The sequence below is a fragment of the Hemiscyllium ocellatum genome, chromosome 7, assembly GCF_020745735.1.
Source record: "Hemiscyllium ocellatum isolate sHemOce1 chromosome 7, sHemOce1.pat.X.cur, whole genome shotgun sequence".
Taxonomy (NCBI): domain Eukaryota; kingdom Metazoa; phylum Chordata; class Chondrichthyes; order Orectolobiformes; family Hemiscylliidae; genus Hemiscyllium; species Hemiscyllium ocellatum.
Genome location: NC_083407.1, coordinates 61180720 through 61196210, shown reverse-complemented (window position 1 = coordinate 61196210; position 15491 = coordinate 61180720). Strand labels below are relative to the sequence as shown.

Sequence of the window (15491 nt, the reverse complement as noted above, 5' to 3'; positions counted from 1 at the left end):
TAATATTTGAGAAAAGCTTTCAACTGAAAACAGAATTTTGTTCAATTTCTTAATTTGATTTAATACCCAAGTTACAGTTTCCCATTGTACAACAATGTTTGGAAAATCCTACTTATCCTGTTTCCAACTTTCACCCCAATAAATTGGCTCAAGTTGTCTTTGAACATTGTTATCTTCCTGCAAAGCAGCCAGCAGGTCAGCACTGTAAACTATGTTAGCTTCACTAAAAAAGAGGTATAATGCTTTTAATGGCCACTGGACATTTCAAAGTGCTTTATAATAAATTATATATTTTTGAGATGTTGCCACAGTTGCAGTACAGCAGGTAATTTACAGCAAATCTCACAGAGAGCAATATGATAATGATCAGATATAGTAATGTATTTTCATGTGATAAATGTCGGTCAGGACACTGGGAATGACTCCCTTACTCTTTGCTGAAATGCTGTCATGGGATCCACCCAAGGCAGCAGATGAGGCCTTGATTTAAAATCTTGTCAAAAAATGGCACCCATAATAGTACAGCATTACCTCTTACTGCATTACAATGTCAGCCCAGATTTTTGTGCTCAGGCTCAGGACTGGAACTTGATCTCAGAACCCTGTGACTTCAAGGCAAGAGCACTAATGACCGAGGCACTGCTGACACTTTGATTAAAATAGGCAATATTTAAACAGTTGTTCAATTCAACACTTGAAATTCAAACTGCACATAGGATTTCACAGTGTTTTCAGATCAAAGAGTTATTGCTTGAATCTATGCCGCTTTTGGATCAGTTAATCTTTTGTCAGCTCATATGCTATTGGGGAATTAAATTGATGAATTATATAGGAAGTTTACATAGGGGTTGTAAGTGAGACCAAATATCAACTGACAGGTTCAGGGGTTTCATTTATTGTTGCAAAGATTGATCAAAAACAAATGACTTGTTTAAAATTTTATAGAATTTATCTTGCTGACCACAAACAGTTTGTTATTAAATCTGTCTAGTAGGATATGGTTACTTATAAGCAATCAGATTTCTAATAAAAGTCTATAAATACAATTCTTTCCAACAACCCTGATAAGATTAACTAATTTGAGTAATTATTTAGTGGATTAATTCAAAATAAATGTTGTATTAAAACGAGCAACTCTGAAAAATTAAGTATAGTCAGCATGCCACCTAGACAAACATATGTTTTCTACTTTTACCTAATTTCTCTGCCCTGATTCAGTTAATTGCAAGCATGACTTGCTCTCCCAAAAAAGATGCATAAATTCCAAATTCAGTAAAACTAATCAAACGTGCTTTAACGAGTCCATGGTACTCCTGAATAAAGTCTCAATGATATCTCTGACTGCAGCCCAGAGATGACCCTCTTGCCCTGGGAATTATGGTGTGAGCAAAGAGACATGTGGAATGTGAACTCCCTAGCCTGTGAACTAAGTTAAGGGTAGAGAGTTCTTGCCTGGAAACTTGCCCATAGCAGGAAGAGCTGAAAATGTGTTGCTGGAAAAACGCAGCAGGTCAGGCAGCATCCAAGGAACAGGAAATTCGACGTTTCGGGCCAGAGCCCTTCAGCGGGAATGAGGAAAGTGTGTCCAGCAGGCTAAGATAAAAGGTAGGGAGGAGGGACTTGGGGGAGGGGCGATGGAGATGTGATAGGTGGAAGGAGGTCAAGGTGAGGGTGATAGGCCGGAGTGGGGTGGGGGCAGAGAGGTCAGGAAGAAGATTGCAGGTTAGGAGGGCGGTGCTGAGTTCAAGGGAATCGACTGAGACAAGGTGGGGGGAGGGGAAATGAGGAAACTGGAGAAATCCGAGTTCATCCCTTGTGGTTGGAGGGTTCCCAGGTTGAAGATGAGGCGCTCTTCCTCCAACCGTCATGTTGTTATGTTCTGGCGATGGAGGAGTCCAGGACCTGCATGTCCTTGGTGGAGTGGGAGGGGGAGTTAAAGTGTTGAGCCACGGGGTGGTTGGGTTGTTTGGTCCGGGTGTCCCAGAGGTGTTCCCTGAAGCGTTCCGCAAGTAGGCGGCCCGTCTCCCCAATATAGAGGAGGCCACATCGGGTGCAGTGGATGCAATAGATGATGTGTGTGGAGGTGCAGGTGAATTTGTGGCGGATATGGAAGGATCCCTTGGGGCCTTGGAGAGAAGTAAGGGAGGAGGTGTGGGCGCAAGTTTTGAATTTCTTGCGGTTGCAGGGGAAGGTGCCGGGAGTGGAGGTTGGGTTGGTGGGGGATGTGGACCTGACGAGGGAGTCACGGAGGGAGTGGTCTTTGCGAAACGCTGATAGGGGAGGGGAGGGAAATATATCTCTGGTGGTGGGGTCCGTTTGGAGGTGGTGGAAATGACGGCGGATGATACGCTGTATATGGAGGTTGGTGGGGTGGTAGGTGAGAACCAGTGGGGTTCTGTCCTGGTGGCGGTTGGAGGGGCGGGGCTCAGGTGCGGAGGAGCGGGAAGTGAAGGAGATGTGGTGGAGGGCATCGTCGATCACGTCTGGGGGGAATCTGCGGTCCTTGAAGAAGGAGGCCATCTGGGCTGTACGGTATTGGAACTGGTCCTCCTGGAGCAGATGCGGCGGAGACGAAGGAATTGGGAATATGGGATGGTGTTTTTACAGGGGGCAGGGTGGGAGGAGGTGTAGTCTAGGTAGCTGTGGGAGTCAGTCGGTTTATAGTAGATGTTTGTGTTGATTCGGTTGCCCAAGATAGAAATGGAAAGGTCTAGGAAGGGGAGGGAGGAGTCTGAGACGGTCCAGGTGAATTTGAGGTCGGGGTGGAAGGTGTTGGTAAAGTGGATGAACTGTTCAACCTCCTCGTGGGAGCACGAGGCAGCGCCGATACAGTCATCGATGTAGCGGAGGAAAAGGTGGGGGATGGTGCCAGTGTAGTTGCGGAAGATGGACTGTTCCACATATCCTACGAAGAGACAGGCATAGCTGGGGCCCATGCAGGTGCCCATGGCAACTCCTTTAGTTTGGAGGAAGTGGGAGGATTGGAAACAGAGGTTGTTCAGGAAGAAGTGACATTGATGAAATTATTGTAGATTGTGGCGTATAAGGTGATCCAGCATATAAGACAACCTCACTTTTACGGCTTCAAAAATTTGCATAGTGATGGCACATAAGTTGATCCTCATCACACTTTTCAGTTATGACATGCCTGCATTAGTAGTCAGTCTTGATTTACAGTCCACAAGTGAATGTTTTCTTCGTGGCACCTCAGAACCAGGTGCAAGACATCAAGCCGTTGATATAGCAGTTTAAGACCGGTCCACAAAGAAGAGATTGCACATGGCAAACAACGAAACTGGACGGGTCTTTCAAGGCTAAAAGTCATAACATTTGTTAATTCCTCAAATAATTGTGTTACAGAGTGAATTCAGTGTTAGTGTGAGAATGGACAAGTGAATCTACCTTGAAGAATATACCCAAGACCAAAAGCAGCATGAGAACAGCAATCAATATTGGCATGATCCTGAGAACAGTGTATTTGGTCAGCAGAAATGCAAAGTTTACACACACACTTAAAGTGGCCTAAATCAAACCTCAGTCCAGCAAAGATTTTGGATCAACAGCTTGTTGGTGCCTTTGCTTTCTGGAATAAAGATATCTAGTGTTGCTGCAGAAGACCAAATTGCTCTGAAACTACCAAAAGAGCTCAATGCCAAAATGATCTAGTTCCATCGCTTCACCCCAACAACAGCAAAGACACGAGAACTAATTATGTCACTTATAATGGTAACTTGGATGAAATATCCACAAATTTCAATATACGCAGCATCCAGATTGTGGAATTGTTGTGGTACTCATCTGCAAGTACAACAAAATTAAAACCAAAGTAGCTTTCTAACGTAAAAGCTTTTTATTAGCAATGGCATCACAGTTTATGGGAGAAGGCAGGAGAATAGGGTTGAGAAACGTATCCGTCATGATCAAATGGCACAGCAGACTCGATGGGCCAAATGGCCTAATTCTGCTCCTGTATTTTAGAATCTAAAGCCATGCTGAAAACCATGTTCCCTGCTTGCATTTCTTTTCACGTCCATTAGAACTAATGGATGAGTGAGGATGGAGTGAAGTAATGAATTAATAATGCATGGAATAGGTGTGTTGGTGGTCAATGTAAAAACTGCATCTTATTAGTGTGGGACATGTTCAGACCCTACATAAGACATGACATCAAAAGATGATGAATTAACAGCCAAGAAGAATTAACAGCCAAACTGCAGTTTCACCAAGGATCTAATATCCATAGGTCAGCCTTAGGTTGTATTCCTCATCAAGCCATAGATTCATAGAGTTGTATTGCATGGACACTGACCCTTCCCTCCAGCTCATCCATACTGACCAGGTTTCCCAAACTGAACTAGTCTATTTGCTTGCATTTCATTTATATCCCTCTAAACCTTTTTTATTCATGTATCTGTGCAAATATCTTTTAAATGTTGTAACTGTACCTGCATCTACCACTTTCTCTGGGAGCTCTTTCCATATATGTACCACCCTCCGTATGAAAAAGCTGCCCTCGGGTCCCTTTTAAATCTTCCTTCTTTCACCCTAAATTTATGCCCTCTAGTTTTGACCTCCCCTACCCTGGAGAAAAGACTTTTGCTATTCATTTTATCTATGGCCCGCATGATTTTATAAACTTCAACAAGGTCACCCCTCAGCCTCCTATGCTCTAGGGAAAAACGTCTCAGCCTATCCAGTCTCTCCTTACAACTGAAACCCTTCAGTACCAAACCCAGTAACACTCTCGGAAATCTTTTCTGCACCCTCTCTAATTTAATACTATCTTTCGTATAGCAGGGTAACCATTATTATTATGAAATTGAATACCCTACATCTGATCTAGAGCGGGATTCCTGCACAACAGCCAGAGTAACTTTGAATTAATCCAACTAACTCTTTTAATCAGACAAAGGGCTGAATCGTACAGTTTCTTGGCTAAGTGTGAGTGACTGAGAGTGATTCCTGCTGTGAAGGTGAGTGGTCGTTTTTTTTGCCGTGTCTTGCTAGACCCCCACATTAATTGGCATTTCAGCCGCATAGCGAGTATCACATTCGATATCAGCTCCATCTTTCTGCAGGCATTTCCACAGCGACTCGCCAGTCACCAGTGATCCCGGGTGTCATATTTAAAAGGCATGATCCCTCTGAGGTTGTCCAATACAGTTTCTGCCATTTGCCTGGACAGAGCAGAGAGAGGGAAATCAGTGTCCCTGCTTGGTAGGCATGGCTCTGGAGATCAGGATGAATGGTGTGGCGCAGAGGTGGATCTTCTTCTTCTCCCAGCACCAGCAGTGGAGGCCATGATACCAGGCCATGCCAGTCTGGATCAAGGCTGCCCCCTAGGCCTGTGTAGGCCCTGCTACCTGCAGCAAAGCCCAGCACTGAAGGAAGAAAGTCTCCACTCCACCAGTGTAAGCACCACAATCTTCTCTCATTCTTTCTGCGACTGCACACTCACCCCAAACCAAATATCATGCTCTATCACTCTCACTAATGCCTTAACATCTTCACTGTGTGCCTTCACTTACCTGCAACATTGCTAACCCTGCATGCCCTCAGTGCTGCCCACTGACTCGCTCAGGAAACCTTTGTACCTACACCAACAGTAACAGCTGTACCATCTACCTTCGTCTCCTGTAAGATCTGCCTTTCTCTCTCTCTCCAGGAGAAAAACAGACCACATTACAGCAAGAAGAGTCCAGACAAGTACTGCACTGTCTGTTACCCGGCTCCTATTCTGTTGTGACCGCATTTGTTGAGATGGCTTTTAGATCCATGAGTTTATAAATAAAGCAAAAAAACAAGGAAGTGATACTACACTGGTCAGACCATATTTGGAGAATTTTGTTCAGCTTTGACCGCCTTATTTAAGGAAGGATGTCAAATCCCTGGTGAGAGTACAAAAAAGATTTACTAGAATGATACCACAAATAAGGGATTTTAGGATCAGGAAGTGTTAGAAAAAGTCACCTTATTCTTCTTGGGGCAGAGAAGATTAAAAGGTGACTTTATTGACGTATTCAAAATTATGAACAATTTTGACAGGATAAGTAAGATATTCTGTTTCCAGTAGTTGGTATGCCAGTAACTAGGGGTTAAAATTTCAAAATCATCAGCAAGAGAGCCAGCAGTGGATAAGGAGATGGTTCTTTACTCAGAAGATTGTTAGAATGTACTGCTTGGGAGAGTGGTGGAGGTGCATTCTGGAGGAGGTTTCAAAAGAGAGCCAGATATACATTTGAAAGTGAATAATCGAGAGGCCTTTGGCAACAGGGCTGGAAAATGGAACTAGTTGGGCAGCTCTTTTGGAGCTCCTCCAGATGTGATGAGTGAATGGCCTCCTTCTGTGCAGTAAAATTCTATGATTCTATTCTATTAATTTGTCAGCAGAGGATCCTGACTCTGACTGCGCAGAACATGGACTGGACCGATATATAGGCTGTTTATAACTTACTGTGCCAGGATCTTCTAAGCAAGGCTATCCCTTTGACTTAACTGAGGCCTGCTCACAGCCATGGCAAGTTTCCTGGCTTTATTTCTATGCTAAGTGGCACAGCAAGAGAATAGTTATAATGAGGGCCTGGTAATTCTACCTGAGAGAGCAAAGTGCAAAAAGCATAGCAAAGATGGTATGAGCATTCAGATGGTATGAGCATCAGAGTGAGTAAACATTAAGAGAGCAAGCAAAGCCCAGAGAAGCAGCCTAGTCCAGTCCACGAGCTGGACATCTGTCTCTGGACACCAACATTTCAAAGCATGCTCCATGGGCACTGGTCACACACACCCCATATCTACAAACATTGGCATCTGACATGTGCCAATAATACCACCAACATATAGGGCAGGCAATGATACACCACCTAGCCTGTCAATTACAAAGGGTTTTCCTTTAACATTGCTTCTGTAAACCCGAGCTCCATCAAAAACTGTGTGCCAGAAAATTGAGGCTAATATTTTGAAATTAAAAAGTAAATTTGTAACAGTGCAGCAAAGTTTTCCTGAATGAAATTGCAAAGTAAAGCCAGTCATTAGGTTGACTATAGAAGATAGATATGTAGACAGTGTCAAAATCAATAAATGCCATAGTTGTATTTAAAAGGAAGCTAGCCGAGTGCATATGGGAGAGGCTAACTGAAGGATAAATGGATAGTGTGAGAGGAAGTAGAGTGGAAGGGGTCTTGCGTGCAGCATTGATTACATCATAGATCTTTTGAACGAAATGGCTGTTTCTGATATGTAAATTATAGGTAAAATATGTAATTCTCCTTCAAAACACACATTCTATATATTCTAAAGATTTTTGTTACTCACAAAGACAGTTATCCATTTTTCACAGACTTACATCTCTTTCCTTAGAGATGTGAGGCCATGGAGTTTGCTTATTTACTTAATCAGAAACAGGTATGACAACTTACTGGCAGTTGAGCTGGTTGCTACATTCACTCCCCATGATCCTAGGGACAAAAATGAATGTAGAATCATAGAAGCAGGCCATTCAACCCATTGAATCCACACCAAACCTCTGAAGAGCAGCTCACCTAGACCTCTCCTTATCCTGTCCCGGTAACCCTGCATTTTCCATGGCTAATCCACCTACCCTGCACATCACTGACACAGTGGGCAATTTAGCATGGCCAATCGATCTAACTGCCACATCTTTGCACTGTGGGAGGAAACCAGAGTACCTGCAGGAAACGCATGCAGATACGGGAGAGTGTGCAAACTCCATACTGTCGTCTGAGGGTGGAATCAAACCCGGGACCCTGGCATTGTGAGGCAGCGGTACTAACCATTGAGTCATTGTGCTGCCCTATGTTTCAGGATGTGGGTGTACACTCATGATAGCATTTAATGGGATCTCTCACATATCCACCAGTGAATATCTTTCAATAATGGAAAATGATAATTTTTAATGAAAATGCTGTACCTACATTTGAATATCTGGAGGAAGACATCTTAAGTAAGAAGTTGGCAAAATAAATATTTAATCTTTAAGTTTCTAGCAAAGATTAAAGCAGAGCTAATCAGTCTGTTAGGAAGTATGTCAACCAAGTGTTGTCGCACAAGATGATCCTGTTTACCATAAAGTCTTTATTTTAAGACTTCAATTTTTAAAACTATTTGGCATTTAAAAAAAAAATCACTTTGTAAGGACAAAGTAGTCATTACATCTCTAAGTGACATTAATAGGGTAGATAACGAGAAAACGTTTTCACTCACAGCAAGTCTAAAACCCATAAATATAAGATACTGTAATGACTAATAAATTCAATAGAGAATTCAGGAGAAACTTATTTGCCCAGAGGGTGGTTAGAATGTGGAACATGACTCACGCAAGAAGTTGCATTGGAAAATGCCATAGATGCATTTAAAGGAAAGCTGTGAGGGAGAAATAAAAAGAATAGGCTGTAGGGTTTAAGAAAGAGGAAAGGAATAAGGCCTTTGTGAAACATATATACCAGCAGTGATAAGCCGGGCTAAATGGATTGTTTCTGTGTGGTGAATTCTATGCAATAACTGTTCTGTTAGGGCTAAATTACATTATGTGTATTTTAGCTTGTCGATCAATTAAAGAGAAAAATTCCATTTATTTTTGTCATGAAGAAGCCAAATGAATTTTCCGTATGGAAGCAGAAGACAGGCAATTTTTGAAGACAAGAATAAATGCAGCATTGATTTGTTTTTCTCTTAAACAAGCATTCCTAACTGACCACAGCTTTTTCTCTCCCCAAGTACTGCACTGCATTATATTATCAAGTCCATATGAGATTAAACCTATCCCACATGTTATTTGAGAAACATTACACTTTTGCACAACACGAAATCTACACACAGTTTCAGCGAGTATATTTCTTAATAATAAAAATATTTCTTGCCAGAATAACTTAAAGTAATATCTTACAAAAAATACATAATTATTTACTTGCAGAAAATAAAAACAAAAACTGTTTCAGTTCATTTAATTAATTGTGAAATTTAATTATAATGGAATCTGATAAAGTATTTGTGTTGTCAATCGCTGTTAGATTTAGAAATGGTGGCTCAGTGGAACAGGTAATATCCCACCCAACAAAAATACTTTTAGGTATGACAGTAAGAGAACGAGATGTAAACTTGAATTAAAGCAAACATCACAGATACTTAAAATCAAGTTATTCTATAGTTAGACAAAGACATTGACATCTTACCCATTGGTAATGAGGAAAATTCAAACAGCTAAGAACATTTTCCAACTTATGCTTTACAACTTATTGCCAGTGTGCTATTTTCCTGCTATTTGTTGTGTAATGAGCCTCCTCTGATATGCAGAGTCTCTGAAAGTTCCTGTTGTCTTGAAACTAAAAACCCCTTGACATCAGCAAAAGCAAACACTGACCAACTATTGGATCTGAAATTTCAATATAATCCAATCATTGGAAACCTTGTGACTAAAATTAAATTACATATGGTTTAATTCATGTTAAACTACCCAAGCGTTCTGAAATACAAAGAGAAAATAAACCAATCCAGACTATAAAAGATGTGGTCAGAATTCTGTGTAGGCGCCTGAAATCTCACTGTGGGGGGCCCCAAAGTGGAGGGCGACCCCACTTCAACAGGCAGTGGGATCTGAGTTTCATACTTGGCAGTGGCAGTGATCCCTGATGAAGGGCTTTTGCCCAAAATTTTGATTTTCCTGCTCCTCGGATGCTGCCTGACCTGCAGTGCTTTTCCAGCACCACTCTAACTTAGACTCTGATTTCCAGCATCTGCAGTCCTCACTTTTGCCTAGTGAAAGCCTATTAAACTACTGTATTAAGGATGGCAGTCTACCCTATGAGCTGCCAGTCCAGTCAGAGATATGGCCGCTTCGAAGGTCCACTGTAAGTGATGGTTGTTGTAGGGCTGCCCCGGGTGATAAATACACATCATTGACTGTGTTTTCTCAACAGAAACTAGCGTTTATTTCTGGCGTCACCTGGGCTTGAGTCAGGGTAGGCCAGTTGCCAACAAGCAATGCCATTGTTAAGGAGGTATCCATCATCACCAGGCAATACTTTCAACACAAAAAGAAGAGGCACTCACCTTGCAAGTCAAGAAAATGCCTGTGTAATGGGAAGAGACTCGAACATGTTTAGTTAAGTGCTTCAAGTGGGCAGCCAGGAGGAACTACCACATTTCCTACTGTTAGCAAAATAACTTGGAAGTGTCAGGACATTGGCAACTTGCGAAATTTTCCTCATTACTTTGCCAGCCTTCCCACCTGCCAGCCTTTCATCAATGTGGAAATTTCTAGCTACAGATACAGAATACAAAAGTGATTCACATATACAGAACTAGATCTGTTTTTCTCTTTTAAAAATAAGTTTGTCAAGTATATCACATGAATTTTACATTTTTAATTACAATTCACTATCATTTGAATTTTTGAAGGTAATAGATGTTTTTACAGCAGATCATATTTGGACATGGCTGTATGTTAATCAGATGTCATCAGCCCAATGTCCATACTATGACAGTTGAATTTTACTTTACTTAATTGTAGGAATGCACAAATGTTTGCAATGTTGATCAGTAGCCCATTCATTTGAAAGCTATCCTGTATCCAAAGTCAGAGCTTATTAAAAAAAACGGAATATATCTCGGTGTGAGTTTTGCCCTCAACAAAGTGTTTTGCCTGATGTGGCAATGCTATATTAGACAATGGGTGTGAAGAATCTAACTGATATTTATTACAACCAACTATTCTATACAAACATTTACATTCCTCAGACACATAAATATCTGGGCTGGTATTAAGATATTAGTTTACGATATGAGCAGGTTCAGCCCCTCAGCCTGCCTCGCCGTGGCGATATGTGGCCTAACTCCACATGCCTGTCTTGGGCCCATAGCCCTTGAAACCTTTGCTTAATAAATTTTCTCTATTTCAGATTTAGATTTAACAATTGAATTAGCATCGACCGCCATTTGAGTAACAGAGTTCTGAACCTCCACCATTCTCACCATGTTTAGATTTAGATTTCCTACAGTGTGGAAACAGGCCCTTTGGCCCAACCAGTCCACACCGACCCTCTGAAGAGTAACCCACCCCAACCCACCTCCCTCTGACTAATGCACCAACACTATGGGCAATGTAGTACAGCCAACTCACCTGACCTGCACATCTTTAGATTGTGGGAGGAAACCAGAGCACCCGGAGGAAAACCATGCAGACATGGGGAGAACGTGCAAACTCCACACAGACAATGGCCCAGGGCTGGGATTGAATCTGGGACCCTGGTGCTGCGAGGCAGCAGTGCTAACCACTGACGCACCGTGCCACCCCCAAAGTTGAAGTGCTTTCTAACACCTCTCCCAAAGGCCTGGCCTTAATTCTTAGATAATGCTCTCTGGTTCTGGAATCTTCAATCAGTGGAAATAGTTTATCTTTATCTGCCCTGTCAGTAACCTGAACAGGAGAAAGTGAGGACTGCAGATGCTGGAGATCTGAGCTGAAAATGTGTTGCTGGAAAAGCGCAGCAGGTCAGGCAGCATCCAAAGAACAGGAAATCGACGTTTTGGGCATAAGCCCTTCTTCAGGAGGCTTATGAAGAAGGGCTTATGCCGGAAACGTCGATTCCCCTGTTCCTTGGATGCTGCCTGACCTGCTGCGCTTTTCCAGCAACACATTTTCAGCAGTAACCTGAACACCTTGGTTAGATCACCTTTAACCTTCTAAAATTTACAGAATAAAGACCTAATTTATCTAATCTGACCTGCTATGAACTTCCTCCAGGGTTAAAACATCCTTCCTAAGTTTTGGTGCCCAGATTTTCTCACAATATCATAAGAAAGGTCTAACTAGGGTCATGTATAACTGCAGCAAATGTTCTGCATCACTGTACTGCAGCCCTTTAGATATGAAGGCCAGCATTCCTTCAGCCTTCTGGCTATTTTCTGCATCTGTTTGTGGCATTTTCAAGAGCTATGCACCTGAGTCCTGAAATCTTGTTGAACACTTACTGTATTTAACTTTGCGCCTTCTAAAACAAACCTTGATCTTTCCTTTCTTGGTCTGAAATAGATAACCTCATATTTGCTAACATTAACTTAATATTTGCCACAGATTTGTCCATTCTCCTAATCTATAAATGTCCTGGTATAATTTTATGCTGTCATTTACAATATTGCCTAACTTTGTGTCATCAGTAAATCTGGACATTTTACTTTTTATGCCATTAACCACTAGTCACGTCCTGCTAATTTGAGGAATTAACCATTGTATCAACTCTTTGTTTCCTGCCATTTAATCAATTTTCTATCAATGTCAGTAATTTGACATCAATTCCATGGTCCTCACTTTCCACCCTACCAACCTTCACATTAACCATATCATCCGCCATCCAAAGCCCTAAGGGAGTCTTCCACATCTATCAAAGTTTCACCTGCGTATCCACCAATGTCATTTATTGTATCCATTGCTCCCGATGCGGTCTCTTCTACATTGGGGAGACTGGATGCCTCCTCAAAGAATGCTTCAGGGAACATCTCCGGGACACCCGCACCAATGAACCCCATCACCCCGTGGCCCAACATTTCAACTCCCCCTCTCACTCTGCCGAAAACATGCAGGTCCTGGGCCTCCTCCACCACCGCTCCCTCACCACCCGATGTCTGGAGGAAGAACGCCTCATCTTCTGCCTCAGAACACTTCAACCCCAGGGCATCAATGTGGATTTCACCCGTTTCCTCATTTCCCCTCCCCCCACCTTACCTCAGTTCCAACCTTCCAGCTCAGCACTGTCCTCATGACCTGTCCTACCTGCCAATCTCCCTTCCCACCGATTTGCTCCACCTTCTCCTCTGACCTATCACCTCCATCCTCACCTCCATTCACCTCTTTGCTACCTTCTCCCCAGTCGCCCCCCCCCCCCCCCCCCCATTTATCTCTCCACCCTGGAGGATTCCTGCCTCTATTCCTGATGAAGGGCTTTTGCCTGAAACGTCAATTTTCCTGCTCCTCTGATGCTGCCTTACCTGCTGTGCTTTTCCAGCACCACTCTGATCTAAACTCTGGTTTCCAGCATCTGCAGTCCTCTCTTTTGCCTAGTTAATTTTATTCAGAGCCTGTCCCTGATTCTGTGTTAATTTCTATGGGACTTCCAGCAAGCTATTTCCTTTTTGCTCTGAATACTGAAGTAAAATAATTGTTCGGAATTTCTGCCATTTCTCCATGGTCATTGACAATATCAATGCAGCATATTTCTGGTAGAAGTCATATATGATCCAGAGTAAGATGGAATAGGGGACCTTTATTTCCTCATGGCCCATGCTGTGATGCAGTAATGATATCGTGACCATACGTCTTCATAACATAATGAAATATTGTCTCTCTTAAATGCATACTGACATACTGATTGTGAGATATAACACAATAGCTCTCAGAATGGGACATCAATCAGTCCTGGATATCTGTACTACTACTGGGCAGTTGTTAAGGAACCACAAGAGCACCAAAGATTCTCCAAATGAGAAGCAGAAGTGCGTGTGGAATATAGGATAAAATAGCTGAAACAACGTGAACCCCCAAAGCATCATCCTTAGTGATCAGCGCTGCAAACACTTTACAGCAAGAGTAAAAAGAAACTTTCAATGCATCTATTTCCCTGCAGAAGTTTGGGCCATAGCCCTGCCATGCATTATTCCATATATTTCTCCAGCAATCACAAGGTGCTGCATCAACTAACCTTTACACTTCAGTCCCATTCCCACTTGTTTTGATACCCTGATTACATATGCTAACAGCTTGCTGCTTTACTTGGTAGGAAATACAAAGTGTTTCACCTGCCTGCTTTCAGCTTTGATACAGCTGGAAGGATATGGATAGAAATTGAAGTTTGGAGACATGAGCATGCAATCCAGTGCTCAGCTAGGAAACTCAAAGTGACTAGATTTAATGCTCCGTCTGAAATCTCTTGCACTGTGAAGTCAGCTGGGCACAGATATCTCTTTGAGCTGTTGATCATGATGTGATGCTTTTGATACCACAGCATTTGAAAATTTCCCTTAACAATAATTTAAGTTTCGACTCCTGACAAAAAATGTAATTTTAAGTTTCCAGATGAATGCATATGACGAACATTTGGTAGCATGGATATAAAATACTAATGAGCCATAACCAATTTTAGTGCAACCAATGATGTAGTTACAATGATGTGTTTTATATTAATCCTTTCATCAGTTCACAAGTCTTTTTTTTTCTATTGACATTTCATGCTTAGGGCATCAGCAACTGTTGCTTTCATATTGCTATTTCAGTGTCCAGTCACATGTACACATTTTAAAAAGCCACAACTTCTATAGGGAGAATGCAACAGTTAATGGGAATACAAGCTTGTTTTGACTGTAATGAAGGCAAAGTAAAAGAAAAAAAGTGTTTATCCTTTGCTTCATTTTTACCCTGCTCAATCTTTCTTGAACGGTTTAACTTTTGCTGACTAATACTTCACTGTCTCGTACCTCACCTTTCAAATGAGTTAATTACTCGTTTACATATATCACTGCTGCATGTGCTATGTGTTGTACCATCAGATGCCGAATAGATACTTGCTTCCAGGAGTCGGTGGATAATAGCCTAGTCTCAATATGATGAAATAAACCATGTGAAATAAAACAACTGAATTTTTGACATAATAAAACTGCCACATTCCAGATTTTAGATCTATAATTAGTTAAAAAAAATCCACCCAATAGGATTCTTACTTATCTTTTCTTAAGTTGGTCAATCAACTTCATTCTCTCAAACATAGTCATCTTTTCAGCATAAATCACTCTGCCTCTGATCAGCTGTAACCTATTTACTCAGAGTGCCAAAATGCAGCAAACTTTGAAGTAATGAGCTATTTTTGTATGACTAAAATTCCTTTCTGGAAAACTAATAAGTATGCCACAGTGAATTTCTTTTCAATGTGTTTTACGATATCCTTCAGGGTACGATGTTCAATATTAGGCTGGATTTATTGTGTAAGTTCACAGTTAGAAGTTCCAGAGTACTGCATTATGAAACTGGTAACATAATGACAAATAAATTTCTTATTAACTGAACATAAAATGACTCATACAGATGTTACAAATAAAGCACATGATATTCCCACTTGGGTTCTGCACTTTCCAGTTTAAACTTCTTCCTTTTAACATTGAATGGACTAATAACATTGGTAAAGCTGCAGAGAACATTCTACAGTTAGGCAAAACACAATAAAGCAAAAAGTAATTAACCATTACAACTACCATTATGTTACAAGCCACATTGATCGTAATATGTTGCATTTCAGTTCAAAAGCCAAACCCAATTCAACTGTTTTTCACTGTAATGAATGATTTCTAATCAAATTGTGTGACTTTTGAGAATGTGATCTTGATAGTGGTTACTTACTGAAAAGGAAACATTGTTCTCATGTGTTACTAGTTAAAAAAATTCCCAACACAAACTCCGTGGCAACTTTGAAATCCCATCCAAAGACTGTCAC

At 41.5% G+C, this 15491-nt stretch overlaps 1 protein-coding gene across 4 annotated transcripts in view; it reads right to left on the bottom strand.

Annotated features, from left to right (window-relative positions):
- The window catches only part of kalrna (kalirin RhoGEF kinase a), a 744968-nt gene that overhangs the window by 204112 nt on the left and 525365 nt on the right, over positions 1–15491 (bottom strand). The window lies entirely within an intron of this gene.